At 39.9% G+C, this 15,548-nt stretch overlaps 1 protein-coding gene across 2 annotated transcripts in view; it reads left to right on the top strand.

The window, feature by feature from the left end:
• Nucleotides 1-394: 394 nt before the first annotated feature.
• Nucleotides 395-15,548, top strand: part of RAPH1 (Ras association (RalGDS/AF-6) and pleckstrin homology domains 1) — a gene marked incomplete at its 3' end in the record, with an annotated part of 92,394 nt that continues 77,240 nt past the window's right edge. For both annotated transcript variants that reach the window (XM_079925387.1, XM_079925386.1), the window contains exon 1: nt 395-703. The remainder of the gene's footprint in view (nt 704-15,548) is intronic.

Genomic DNA, 15,548 nt, shown 5'->3' with positions numbered 1-15,548 from the left:
GCATACAAGTCCTTGACAGACGTGCTCAAGGCTTCACTGTGTCCCAGGGCCCTCGGAGAGAGGCCGCTGGACCTGCTTCCAAGGAAAAGCGAGCAGGGGTGGAACAGCACCGTAATTTTCCTCCCTCACTCATTCATTCTCCGATTCACTGGTTCCTGGAGGCGGTTCCCAGGGACGCGCTGAGGAAAGGCGGAGCGCGGGCGGCCCCCGCTGGGTGCGGTCGGGCGCCTGGGGCTGGGGGTGAGCCTGGCGGGCCAGGGGGCGCGGACCGCGGGCGCCCGGGAGGGGCGGGCTCGGCTGCCTGCGCCGGAAGTGAGTGGCGGGTGGCGGGTGGCGGGCGGGAGTGGGGGGAGCGAGCGGTCGGACTCCAGTCGGTCAGCCCGGCGGCCGCCCTGCCCTCAGCCCCGCCTTCTGCGTCTCGGCCGGACGCGGCTTCATTCGGATCCGCAGCCGCTGGGCGCTGCGGCCGCCCCGCCCGCCGCGCGCTCCGCCCAGCCCCCGCCGCCGCTGCCAGGGCGGTCGGTCAGTCAGTCAGTCACGGAGCGCGCGGCGCGGGAGCTGCGGACCTTCGCGGCGTCTCCGGAGAAGGAGCGCCGCGCCTGGGGAGGAGGCGGCGGCGGCGGCTGGACGAGCGCGAGCGGCGGCTGCCCAGCCCGGGGCCGCCCCGGAGCCGGGCCCGCCGGAGGACCGAGCCGTTGCCACGGTGAGTGCTCAGCCTCGCTCTCGGGCCCGGCCGGGCGCAGGGTTGGGAAGCGCTGCCGTCGCTCCCGCCTCCATTTTCCCGGCGCCCGGCCCCGCCATCCGGGCGCGTTGCGGACGGCCGAGCCTGGGGCGGGGTCGCGGCCGCGGCCGAGGCCGGGGCCGGGGCTGGTCGGACCTTGCCCGTCAGGCGGCCGGCCGGTGTTTGGGGGTCTGCGGGGCCTGGGCTGTACCCTGCGCCCCTGGGGGCCGCGACAGAGGGAGACAATGAGATGCAGGGCCGCCTGGGGAGGGTGCGGTTGGGCTTCTCCGACCCGGCACCGGGGACTGGTGGCCCGGGACCGCGGGAAGGAAAGGACTGTTCCCCCGACTAGCCACAGAAACCAGTGATTCGGTGTCTGGGGTTCCTCGGGTTTCAGTGCTCCCCATCTTTCGTAAATGAGTTCAGTGCAGAGATTTAGGAAGGCGGGGCACCTTCTGTGTCTTCTTTCTAATTAAGCAGGCTGAGTAATTGCTCCATTGCTTTTGAGCCCATCTCTTCTGCGTCTGTTTGCATTCCCGCCGGAAATCCAAACTGCAGTTCATGCGGGGGGGGAGGGGGGGAGAAGGAAGGCAGTGTAATAGCATTAGGATGCCTTCGTTTTAAGACGGTTTGAAAGATGTGGTTAATAATTCAGGCGGAGTCTTAGGGTGTCCCCGCGGTGTGAGCTGGAAACCGCGTAAGTCATTGCTTGTAAGCATGAAGACGTGGCTTAGTATGAAATAAGAGCTTTGGGGAAGGGTGTAAGCGTTACATCAAATGTGACTTGTTTGTGTGTATCTCATATATTCTGTGGGAAGGGCAATTGGGGAAATCTGAGCGAACTGAACGGTTCACTTAGCCTCCAGATAAGGGTTGGTGTTGTCGGCAGCATTTGTCTTGGTGATGTGGAGAGCTGCCTCTGTGTGTGAAGTCCGCGGTAAAGGAACAGTAAAGGTAACCAACCGGCTAGGGATGGGGCGTGATGGGGTTATTAAAATGGTAGTAGTGAGTCCGTAGGAATATTAAATTCAGCAAGTATTTATGGAATACCTACTATCTGTTAGGCAGGGTGGGGGATATAAAGTGAACAAGAATGCAGCGTATAGCGGTGGAAAGAGCTCTTTGAAGCCAGGGAAACCAGGGGCGCCGTAAGCACTGGAATTGGCTGGTAGTGTGACGTTGGATAAGCTGTTGAACTCTCAACAGTACGGTTCTCTGTCAGTAAAATGGGAATAACTAAGACCACCTGCTTACCTCCCGAGATGGCTGTCAAAGGATTAAATGAGATAATGTATGCAAAATGCCTAGCACCTTGCAGGGCACCACGGCGTTTTTAACAAATGTTAATTCCTTTTCTCTCTAGTCTACTGCTCCTGAGATTTTCTTGGGGGGAGGTGGGAGAAGTGAATGTAGGTAATTGTAATGCAATGCATTATATAATAAAATGTTGAAGGAGAGGTGCAAAATGGGGAAGTGAAGAGGCGAGGGAATAATTCTAAATTGGGAGCACTGGGGGAAAATTCATGGAAGCTGTGGCATTTAAGTGGAACCTTTAAGGATGGGTAGGATTTCAGCTGATGTAGATGGACAGGGTGAGGACATTCCTAGTAGAGGTGGAGGAATTGAGGAACAGCAATGGGGGAAGGGCAAAATTAGAGACACTCAAAGGCTTTTTAGCTCTTGTTGAGTCTGACCTTCAAAGATTGTCTCTGTTATTTTGCTTTCTGTGTTGTGAATTTACCAGAAACCAGATTTAGTATATTCAAGTAAGTACAGAAATGTCTACAAAGCTCAATACATGATTTTTTGGATAAGACATTTTGTGGTATTTGGACTGCTTCTCTCTCCTGTTTGAATTTAATAAAGAATTATTTGTAGCTAGTTCCTTGTGATGAATAATAGTTCTATTTGGCAGAAAAAGCCGCTGATATTGTCAGTCAGAGGTCTTACTAAGATTATATAGTGAGTAACTGGCTGAAAGATATGGAGTAGTGGGCACATATTGGGTGTGTCTCAAACTCTTGATCAGTATTGTTTGTTTTCACAAATATTTTAACACTTAATTTTCAGAAGGGGTGTTTTTAACCATTGTCTTGTCTTTGAAAAGAATTAAAATGGCTTTTCTTTTGGTTTTGCTACCTTTTGGTTCCCATCCCATGCATAATTATTTATTAGATGAGCATGGTGGATGGCTATCACAATATCATTCACAGATACTTGGACACACATTATAAAATCTCATGACTTTGCCTTGGTTCTGAAGTAGTTGAATGTCAACATTAGTATTGTTGATCTCAAACACTTATTTTAGGAAAATTAATATTAGCAAAACAAGATATATGACCTCAAGCAAATCACTTTTCTTGGACTCTCAATTCCTTTACCTATAAAGTGAGAAATTTGGGTTAAATCACTGGTTTTCAATCTGTGTTTTACTGAACTCTAGAACTCTGAAGAGGACTTTCAGAGGTTCTCCAGGTGTTTTGAGTTTAATTGCATTAAAATTGTGTTTTAAACCCAGAATAATAAAAAGCAACTACTTTTTGAGATGCACTATTTTAAGTGCTTTACATGTATTGACTTATTTCATCCTTGCTATAATCCTGTGATGTAGGTTCTGTTAATATGTGAAAAAACAGGCACAGACTACAGAGCTATAAAGTGGCAGAGCTGGGTTTGAAAGCAGGCAGCATAACTCTTAAGCTTGTGTTCTTAACTACATTCCTATATTGGCCACCATAATAAATAACACGCAATTTTTTTTTATTGTGGTAAAATATACAACATAAAATTTACCATTTTAACCATTTTTAATTGTACAGTTCAGTGGTATTAAGTACATTCACATAGTTGTGCAGCCATCATCACTATCCATCTCTAGAACTTTTTCATCCTCTCAAACTGAAACTACCCATTAAACATTAACTTCCCACCCCCTTTCCCTCTGGCCCCTGGTAACCACTTTTCTACTTTGTCTCTGTGATTTTGACTACTCTAGATACTTCATATAAATGGGATCATGCAATATTTGTTTTTGCTTTTTATCTGGCTTATTTCACTTAGCACAGTATCTTTTTTTTGAATATCAAATTTATTTTTATTTTGGGGGGGCATAATTAAACCTTTTATTTTATTATTTTTCTTAACATCTTTATTGGCATATAATTGCTTTACAATGGTGTGTTAGTTTCTGCTTTATAACAAAGTGAATCAGTTATACATATACATATATCCCCATATCCCCTCCCTCTTGCATCTCCCTCCCACTCTCCTTATCCCACCCCTCTAGGTGGTCACAAAGCACTGAGCTGATCTCCCTGTAGCACAGTATCTTTAAGATTCATCCATGTTGCAGCATGAATCAGAGTTTCATTACTTTTTAAGGCTGAGTAATATTTCATTGTATGTGTATATACCACATTTTGTTTATTCATCTGTAGATGGACATTTGGTTGTTTCCACCTCTTAGCTGTTGTAATACTGCTCTGAACATTGATGTACACATATCTACTCAGGTCCCTGCTTTCACTTCATTTGGGTATATACCCAGAAGTGGAATTGCTGGATCATATGGTAATTCTGTGTTGGATTTTTGAGGAACTGCCACACCGTTTTCTACAGCAGCTGCAGCATTTTACACATTTGCAGCTGCAGCCAGCACAGGGGTTTCAGTTTCTCCACATCCTCACCTCAACACTTGTCATTTTCTGTGTTTTTGATAATAGCCATCCTAATGAGTGTGAAGTGGTATCTCATTGTGGTTTTGATTTGTATTTTTCTAATGATTAGGGATGTGGAGCATCTTTTCATGTACTTGTTGGCCATTTGTGTATCTTCTTTGTAGAAATGTCTATCCAAGTCCTTTGCCAATTTAAAAGATCGGGTTGTTTTGCTGTTGTTGAGTTGTGGCAATTCTTTATATACTCTAGATATTAATCTCAGATCCATGATTTACAAATATTTTCTCTTATTCTGTGGGTTGCCTTTTTACTCTGTTGATAGTGTCCTTTGATGTATAGAAGTTTTTCATTTTAATGATGTCCACTTGATCTATTTTTTCTTTTGTTGCCTGTGCTTTTGGTGTCCAGGAAATCATTGCCAAATCCAACGTCATGAAGCTTTTCCCCTGTATTTTCTTCGAAGAGCTTTATAGTTTTCGCTATTATATTTAGCTCTTTGATCCATTTTGAGTTAATACTTGCATATGGTTTTAGGTAAGGGTACAACTTCATCCTTTTGGTTGTGGATATCCAGTTTTTCCAGCACCATTTTTGAAAGAACTGTCCTTTCCACATTGAATGGTCTTGGCACCCTCTTGTACATATATATAAAATTTTCTCACATTGAAAACAGTAGTGCTGCATTGGTTACACTTGCTTAATTGTGGGGGGGAAGCATTCCTTAGAATGAAGCTTCTTTTACTATCTCTGATTATTTGTGAATTTTAAATGGGTAAGGAAAGTTGTAGTTTGCAGTAAGTTTTTTAAAAATTCAGTCCTGTGCATGTCTATTCATATAGAATTGTCTAAACAGTACATTACTATGGCATATAAACTGCGTTTGGTTAAATGACAGGCAAGACTCAAGCCCATTCCTTTGGGGGTATACTCATCCTGTGTAAGTCAATTTGTTTAGTAACAAATGAACATGTAACACTAAGTCCTGGTATCATGTTACAGTATAGATGTTTTATAGCTCATTGCAAGTTTTAGGTTTTTCTTGTTTGCCTTGTAAGCAGTTTTTAGATATTGTTACTAACTCATTTTGAAAAGAAAATTCTTATTTAAAAAATTTCTCAAATCAATTTAATTGAAACATATCCTGAGACTGCAAAAGAAACCATTAAAAGCTACTAAGAAAACAAAGCAAGTGCTGCTACCTACTTGCAACTACTTATCTGAGTGAAATAAAAACAAAACTTTACAGAAATAAATGGGTTGTTTAGGTGTCAAGACTAACATCTCTAACCCTCATTTGTCTCTTTGAGTTTTTAATAAATTATATTTGAACATAAAATGGTATTAGCAGTGCTTTTGCAGTTATATATATTTGCCATGCTGCGTAAGATTTCTTCTGGAAAAGTTTTGTTGTGAAATGTTAGAAACCCCTCAGATTATATGATGTCTACACTTCATCCTGTGCTCTTAATCACTGTCATTTTAAGATATAGTATTTACCACACTTTGGGGCAGATGTCTTAAAATACATCACTCAGGGCTTCCCTGGTGGCGCAGTGGTTGAGAGTCCGCCTGCCGATGCAGGGGACACGGGTTTGTGCCCCTGTCTGGGAAGATCCCACATGCCGCAGAGCGGCTGGGCCCGTGAGCCATGGCCGCTGAGCCTGCGCGTCCGGAGCCTGCGCGTCCGGAGCCTGCGCGTCCGGAGCCTGCGCTCCGCAACAGTGAGAGGCCCGTGTACCGCAAAAAAACAAATCAAAACAAAAACATCGCTCATAACTTATAAATTGACTTTTTAAAAAGCATATGTTCTGCTATTCATAAAATATATATTGTTACTCTGCTTTAGGCAGAGCTACGCATAATGGAGAAATCAAAGAAATAGGTATATCTCCCCTCCAAAATAGAGAGGATACTAGTTTAAGTGCAGGATACAAGGAATCAGTAGAGAATGTAATTTAAGGGAGCAGAGTGTAAAAAGAAACAGAAGAGACTGGTGTTTGTTAGACTTGGAAAAGAAGGGACAAGTCATCCCTTTACATGAGAAGAAAAGCAAGATTGCGTGGCCCATAATTGATGTCTTGTCATTTGTGTAGCTCTAAAAATGTAAGCCCCCTGGTGAAGAATGGTGAAATCTGGAGAAAATTAGAACTGTGAACATATTGAATAGGCCCAAATATTGTAGAATTACAATAGTAAGTACAGTTTTTAAATTGTACTTGAAAATTGAATGCTTTTTTGGAAATCACTTTTAGAATGATCTTACTAAGTTTGATATGTTTGAAGAAGAGTGTTAGCTAAGTCAGTACAGCAAAATAACTAGCAGTGTGACTTGAAAATACAATATATTCTTTATGTATCCCAGACTGTACGTGCCTCTATCCATGGTTCCAAGCATAGTTTATTTTCCCTAATTTTTCTAGTCAAAATTCTACTCATCCTTTGAGTCCCAGTTCCATTGCCACACACCTTTGTGAAGCTGTTTGATACTAAGTAGAATTCATTGCCTTCCTCTTCATTCCTCTAGACCTTACTTGATTTTCCCTATATTGTAAATAATTGTATACTGTCTTAAATCCCTGATTCTGGAGTATTGGATCTAGTTTTACTCATCTGAAGTCTCTCAGTCCCTTAAATATAATAGAAGTGCAATAAAAACGGTTTTAACGAGGACTTCCGTGGTGGCGCAGTGGTTAAGAATCCGCCTGCCAATGCACGGGACACAGGTTCAAGCCCTGGTCCGGGAAGATCCCACATGCCGCGGAGCAACTAAGCCCGTGTGCCACAACTACTGAGCCTGCGCTCTAGAGCCCAGGAGCCACAACTACTGAGCCTGCGTGCCACAACTACTGAAAAGCCCGTGTGCCTAGAGCCCACGCTCCGCAACAAGAGAAGCCACCACAATGAGAAGCCTGCACACCGCAACGAAGAGTAGCCCTCGCTCGCTGCAACTAGAGAAAGCCCGCATGCAGCAACGAAGACCCAACACAGCCCTAAATAAATAAATAAATAAAGGTTTTAATGAAAGCCATCATTTGAAGAATTCTTTATGGTTGGTGTTACATCTCCTGAAAGAATCCATAAAAATCGAATAATGTTTATTTTATTTATAAAGAACAATTCTTTCTCGCCTTATTTGGTTTATTTTATAATGTAACAAATGACTTTAGAGACTTGTGAAGGGAATCAGTGATCCTCTTTATCTGTGAATAGAGTTCTTTATAAATGTTAGTAATGGCTCAAAAACCTTTTTGTTTACCCTAAGTTTTTTAAATAAATATTTGTTTTTTAAAGCAAGCGTAATGAATACAGTGCATTATGTTTGAAAAATCTTGGTTGTACTGCTTAGTAATACAGAAATTCCAAAGTCTGGATCTTAAATTTGTTTATTTTGGTACTTGGTTTTAATGCTTGTCTTAGCTAAAAGGCAGCTCATGCAGGGACACGTACCCCAAAAGAATAACTGCCTCTTTGGCTATACTTTCTAAATGGAGATACTCATTGTTGAATTTCTGTCCATCAATTATGCAGATTTGGCTAGCAGAGTTTGCCCTTTCTATACAAACCAATGTGAGGATTTGCATTTATATGTTTTTAATAAATGTATTCAAAATCCAGAGAAACTACGTATGGAAGGCATTTAAAGAATTAGAAAATGGTTTTTCTGTGTTTAGAGTGTGCAGGTATGAGTATTCAAGATGACACACATTGACTTCTTTTGAAATACAGTTATTTTCTTACTAAAAAAATGCTTCATTTACCTTTAAGGTACACGTAGATTAACTATGTTTTTGTTTTTAAAAACAACTGCTAGGTAGCGTACTGCTAACCGTCACTGATCACAGAAAGTCAGCAAATTTAGACTTTGTGTGTGTATGTGTGAAAGATAAATGCTTAACTCATCTTTAAATTTGACAACTCTTTTAAAATACTTTGCCATGAGACAACCAGTAAACCTGTTTGGTATAAAATATTTAACTGGTCACTCCTCAACTACATCAGCAACATTCTGTAACACTTGGTGCTGTTTCTGTTTCAGCTTGTCTTTTGCGGCAGTAGTTGCATTTGAGGTTAAACCTTACTTCCCCTGCCCCAACTTTCTTTTGTTGAGGTCAAAGCAGCTGCTTCATGAAGGATTAGATAATACAGTTTTTCCATAAAATATTGTTTCTATAAAGGAAATCATTTACTGTTAAGAATATGTCTTCCCTGGAACACCAGTCTCTTGTAGCAATTTGCAAAAAGGTGCGTTCTTTATTTCATTTTTTTTTTTTTTTTTTTTTTTTTTTTTTTGTGGTACGCGGGCCTCTCACTGTTGTGGCCTCTCCCGTTGCGGAGCGCAGGCTCCGGACGCACAGGCTCAGCGGCCATGGCTCACGGGCCCAGCCGCTCCGCGGCATGTGGGATCTTCCCGGACCGGGACACGAACCTGTGTCCCCTGCATCGGCAGGCGGACTCTCAACCACTGTGCCACCAGGGAAGCCCCTTTATTTCATTTTTGAAAAAGATTCCAGCAAATACTATCACTCTTCCCTCCAAATATTTAGAATCATTTAGTACCAGAATACTTAGACTACTTTATATATATGATGTGTGACTGTCTGACAGGTGGCCATAATGAAGAGGCCAGTGTCGTTTTCTATGATAAGGATACACATGTATTATATTGTATTACATTATATGGTACTTAAAATACATATGTGTATTAAGATAAAGATTAAATAGAACTCCTAATATGTTGTTCTTATACCCTAATGGATCATCACTCATACTTCCTGGGTTATAATCACCTCCATTTTGGAAATCGCTATACAAGTACTGTTGATAATAATGAACCTTTTATATCAAGTTCCATTTCATAGTGTATAATATACTTGTATGAAGCCATCTTAAAAATAAAGCACTTGGGACAAGACATTCTGATTTTCTTACTAATTAGAAAGAAATGTTTGTGGAAGAAAAATAGATAAATTTCAACAAAGTGAGACCTTAATAAAATATATTCTTTTAAAAAAATTTTATTTATTTATTTATTTATTTATTTATGGCTGTGTTGGGTCTTCACTGCTGTGCACGGGCTTTCTCTAGTTGCGGCGAGCGGGGGCTACTCTTCGTTGCGGTGCTCGGGCTTCTCATTGCGGTGGCTTCTCTTGTTGTGGAGCACGGGCTCTAGGCGAGCAGGCACGCAGGCTTCAGTAGTTGTGGCACGTGGGCTCTAGAATGCAGGCTCAGTAGTTGTGGCGCAGGGGCTGAGTTGCTCCGCCTCATGTGGGATCTTCCCGGACCAGGGCTCTAACTCGTGTCCCCTGCATTGGCAGGCGGATTCTTAACCACTGCGCCATCGGGAAGCCCAATAAAATTTATTCTTTACCACAATTGAAGTTATTAGCTTATTTTAGAATCTTCAGTTTGGATTTTACATTATGCTTTCAGGAATTAGGGTGAATTAAAAGTACCCATTTAAAATTTAATTTAGTAATTCAGTAGTGTTGATAGACATAATTTTTCCATGCCCATAGTGAGCATTTTTTTCCTTGAATCTCTAGCAAGATAGAAAACGTTTCCATGACTCTACCCTTTATCTTTCCCTTTCTTCTCTACTTCTGCAACTGCAGCCACAGTTGCTTCATCACAGATATATTTTGCCTGTTCTAGAATTTTGTATTAGTTGAATCATATGTATGTGTTCCTTTGTCTCTGACTTCTTGCCCTCAGCATGATGTTTTTAGATCCATCCATGTTATTGCTTGTATCAGTAGTTTGTTTCTTTTTATTGTGGAGTAATATATGCAATTGTACGAATATTGAATGTACCATAGATTTGTTTATCCAGTTTCCTTTTGGTGGGCACCTGGACTGTTTCCAATTTGGGACTACTGTGAAGAAAACTGCCATGAATATTTTTGTACAAGTGTTTTTGTGGACAAATGTTTCATTTCTCTTGGATAAAGGAGTGGAATTGCTAGGTCATACGTAGATGTTCCTCTTTTTAAAGACTTGTATTTGAAGAACAATATACACATGTATCATAAACGTACACTTCTACAACCTGAATACTCCTGTGTAACCAGAACATAGATGAAAAAGAAAATTACCAGTGTGCCAGAAACCCTCCTCATATTTGCTTTTCTATACGACTGCCCTGTCATGGGTAGCCACTGCCTTGACTCCTTACTCTAATTTTGCTGTAAAGTCTTTTGGTTTGCTTGTTTCTTTAAATTTTTTTTCTAATTTATTGAGGTATAATTTCCACATAATAAACTGCACGCATTAAAGGATACTGTTTGATAAGTTTTCATACACCTGTTAAGCTATCACTGCAAACAAGGTAGGGAACATATTCATCATCCCCCAGTTTCTTCACATCCCTTTGCCAGTCATGCTCCCCTCCACCTCTGTCTCCGTGCAACCTGTCACTGTAGATTAGTTTGAATTTTCTAGAATTTGATGTATGGAATCATACAGTGTTCTCTTTCAGTCGTTCTCTCTCTCTAGTCTGGTTTATTTTTATGCAGAATAATGATTTTTTTAACAAGTCTATACAAAAGTCTTTATTTTAACATTAAAAAGAAAGAATCACATGTTCTTTCTCACAGCTTTACCAGACTGAACCATCCGATAAGTTACATGCACACAGGGACTTGGCAGATTATTGCACAGCTTTTCAACGGGTTGAGTCAGGACCAAGTGGCCACCTTCCCCACAGCTGGGCTCTGAATAATGATTCAGAATAATGATTATAGATTGATATAATAGAATAATAATTTTTAGATCGATCCATATTGTTTGGATTAGTTCCTTTTTATTACTGAATGGTATTACATTATGTGTATATACCACATTTTGTTTATCCATTCACCTGTTGATAGCTATTTGGGCTGCTTTCATTTCTAGCCTTTTACTAATAAAGCCGCTGTGACATTTTGTACAAATGGAGACAGATATATGTACACATATATCTTCATGAATGTGTTTTTATTTCTCTTGGATAAATACTATGAGGACATGCTGAGTTATATAGGGTACATGTATTTTTAATTTTTTAAGGAACTGGCAAACTTTTCCAAACCTGTATCATATTATGTATCCAACCGCATTATATGACAATTTTAATTACTCTACATCCTAGCACTTGGTATCGTCAGTCGTTTTCATTCTAGCCACTGGAATGGATACATAGTGGTATCTCATTGTGCTTTTAATTTGCATCTCCCTGATTACTAATAATGTTGAGCGAATTTTCATGTTCTTATTAGCCATTTGGGAAGTGACTGTGCAAGTCTTTTGCCCATTTAAAAAATTGGGTTGTTTTATCTTTTTTAATTTAGTTGTAGCAGTTCTTTATATATTCTAGGTACAAGTCCTTTATCAGATATATTTGTGAATTTTTTTTTTTTTTGTGGTATGCGGGCCTCTCACTGTTGTGGCCTCTCCCATTGCGGAGCACAGGCTCCGGACGCGCAGGCTCAGCGGCCATGGCTCACGGGCCCAGCCGCTCCGCGGCATGTGGGATCTTCCCGGACCAGGGCACAAACCCGTGTCCCCTGCACCGGCAGGCGGACTCTCAACCACTGCGCCATCAGGGAAGCCCTGTGAATGTTTTTTCTTAGTCTGTGGCTTCCCTGTTTATTTTTTAGTGATGTATTTCAGATAGCAGAAGTTTTGATATTGCACTTCATGAAAATGATCAATATTTCCTTTTATGGTTAGTGATTTCTTTGTCCTAATAAATCTTGGCCCACACTAAAGTTGCAAAGATATCTCCCTATGTTTTTTCCTAGGAGCATTATGATTATAGTTTTCACATTTCAGTCTGTGATTCATTTTGTTTATGGTGTGATGTAGAGGTCGAACCCCACCCCCTATCCCATGTTTATACAATATCCATTTGTTCCAGCATCATTTATTTAAAAAAAAAAAAGTGCTTTCCATTTTTGTCAATTATATCTCAGTAAAGCTGAGGAAGGCCCCCTTTCCTTTCCTCCTTTGAAATCTTCGTTGAAAATATTTGACAATAAGCGTGGGTCTATTTCTGTACTCTCCATTCTGTTACAATGATGTAATTCTCTCTTCTTTTGCTAGAATTACATTGTCTTGATTACTTAGCCTTATAGTGAGTAAGAAGTCAAGGTAGAGGATATCCCCCAAGTTCTTTTCGCAGATTGTTTTGACTATTTTAGGTCACTTGCCTTTCCATATAAATTTTAGAATTAGATATTGGGATATACACCAGGAGTGTTATCATTAAATTGGAAACCTAGTCAATATGGGGAGAATTGGCTTATAATAATATAGTATCTTCCAATCCATTAACATGGTATATCTGTCCATTTATTTAGATCTCTAATTTCTCTCAGCAGTATTTTACATTTTTCACTTGGCATAGAATAAGCACTGCTTGCTGTCCTATTTGTATCTTTTTTTTTTTTATGGCCAAATCATACTTTACACAAGCTTATTTTTATAAGTAAAGGTTTGGTATGGAGATTTTCCATTTGATAACCTTTATCTAATGCATAGATGAAGGGACCACCTGTTCTGATGTGACAGTGCTACAAATAGAGGAGACTGAAACATATCTTTAGAAACATTAAAGCAGAAGCTTACAGCTTTATAGTTATTGGCATAATTCTTTTGACTTGTATGGTTGTGGATATTAATATTTAAAGAGACTTATCTTTATTAGCATAGCCTAGTATTTTTAGAATCAGAAGTAAAACAGAATCTTATCAGTTTAATTGGAGCATTAGTTCTTACCAGAGGAGTTTGCATTTTGAGTTTGCATTTTGTAGTTTGCCTTTTCTTCCCCCTTTCATTAATAATACTAATGGAAATATGCAACTCTCAGAAATGTATAAAGAAGAAAATAAAACATAATCCTACCACCCAGAACTGATTACAGTTAAAATTTTTGGTATATTTTCTCGTGTGTGTGTGTGTGTGTGCGTGCACATGCCTGTTTATATAGCTCATTATTGTATGCATAATTTAGTTCTTCTTTCATTTAAATGCTTATATCACTAGCATTTTCCCATGCAGTAAATGCTTTATGAATAATTTACAACATCTGCATTATAATCCAGGATGGACAATAAAACACACTTGAATTTACTCAGTTTTTCTTTTTTTGTGGGATATTTAGTTGCCTTTCCCCCTCCCCGTGTGTGTGTGTGTGTGTGTGTGTGTGTGTGTGTGTGTTTAATATTTGGCTTTAATGAGCATACTTGTTCACAATCTTTGTCCGTATTTTTAATGTCTTTCTAACATTGTTTTAAAGTCAGAAAAGTTTTAAACTGAAGTGTAAGATATGATAGACATCTGCATACTCATCACCAGGAGTAATCAATTGTTTATATTTTGCTTCAAATAATTTGTTGAAGGAGAAATAACAGATAAAACAAAAATCCTCCCCAGATAACAATTTGTGTTATTCTGGTGCATATTTTAGCGCATTTAACAAATGTGTGTCCATAAAATTTTACTTATTACTGTCTGTGCTTTTGAATTTTATAGAAACAATAAATTATATCTTCTTCTAAAATTTGCATATTTTACTCAACTGTGTGGTTTGAAATTATTAGTACTGGTTCTTGTAGATCCAGTTCATTCTTTTTATCAGAATAAGCCAGTTTTTCCATTCCTCTTTTGAGGGGGGTTAGTTAGATAGATAGGATGCCACAGTGAACATCCTTTTACATTTCTCCTGGTGCTTGTATCTTACATATTTGGGCACTTAGAAGTGGTATTGCAGGATCATAAGGTGCATAATCTCCAGAAGGCTCTCCAAAGCGGTGGGGAGTACATGTCCCGACCGGCAATGTTCTCATTGCTCCACATCCTCCCCGCCCCCTGGTTTTATCAGACTTACTGTTTTTTTGCCAACTTGATGAGTACGAAATGGATAATATTTTTTTCTTTAGTATGTTTTTAGAGATATTGTTATTAGGATGGGAGCACAAGGTTCTGTAGCGTATTCAGTGAAACTTTTTATGCTTGGAAATTGTATTCTTTCAGATATCCATTAAGAAATGTTTTCTAATCACACATTAAAACTTTTAAAGAGTTTTGAATAAAAGCATTGTTGTTTATGTTTATTCACAGTGGGGTATAATTGTTTTGTCTAAAGAAGTATTATCTGTCCTGGCTATAAGACTGATATTGGAGAATTGCCTAAAATGCATTAACTCTTATGTTGTGACATCTGTGTAGATAATTTAGATGATTATTTGGCTAACAGAACCTTGACTGATTTTACTTCTTGTGAGCTTTTTGGCGAAACATTTAATTTTTTAAATCATGTACAGTCAAGTAAAAATGTAATATCCAGTTGTAATTTTTTTCATTTCAACAACTGACAATTGCTTATGACACAAGAGTAGAAATGATTCACTGTGGAAATTCTGAATGTATTATTCCTACAAAAGTTGTCTTCCCTAACCCTTTTCCCTACTGTGTGTGTATGTGTATAATAATACACATTTCCAGTTTAAAATATTGTAACATGTAGGCACATTAATTTTAAAGAATATAAAAGATGTAAAAGTTCTGTTCTCTGTTGGAGATTGTAATAAAACTGCCTGAAGGCAGGGACCATGTCTACCCTTTAAATAGCTATATTCTCTGTGTTTTTCTGTACAGTGCCTGACTCATAGTAGTATTTCACTAAGTATTTGTTGGATGAACGATATTATTTCTTGCTAAGTAGTAATCTTAAGTGAAAAATAACTACTTTTTTAGTACAGATAAACACAGACTTAATTCTGTGTGAACCTAGAATTCTGTCAGTATTTATTCTTAAATGGTAATATTTAAGCTTTGGTTTTTTTGGTCTTCTGAGTGAGAAGCAAGCAAGTAAAGGCAAAAAAGTGGTAGTTTTTATTATAAAGAAACTCAACTCTGGATCTTTTTTTTTTTTTTTTTTTTTGCGGTACGCGGGTCTCTCACTGTTGTGGCCTCTCCCGTTGCGGAGCACAGGCTCCGGACCGCAGGCTCAGTGGCCACGACTCACGGGCCCAGCAGCTCCATGGCATGTGGGATCTTCCTGGACCCAGGCACGAACCCGTGTCCCCTGCATCAGCCAGCAGACTCTCAACCACTGCGCCACCAGGGAAGCCCAACTCTGGATCTATTTTTAACTGAAAAAGAAAACT

Source organism: Stenella coeruleoalba, assembly GCF_951394435.1.
Source record: "Stenella coeruleoalba genome assembly, chromosome: 6".
NCBI lineage: Eukaryota > Metazoa > Chordata > Mammalia > Artiodactyla > Delphinidae > Stenella > Stenella coeruleoalba.
The sequence above is the reverse complement of the archived record's forward strand: the minus strand, read 5'-3'. Positions and strand labels throughout refer to the sequence as shown.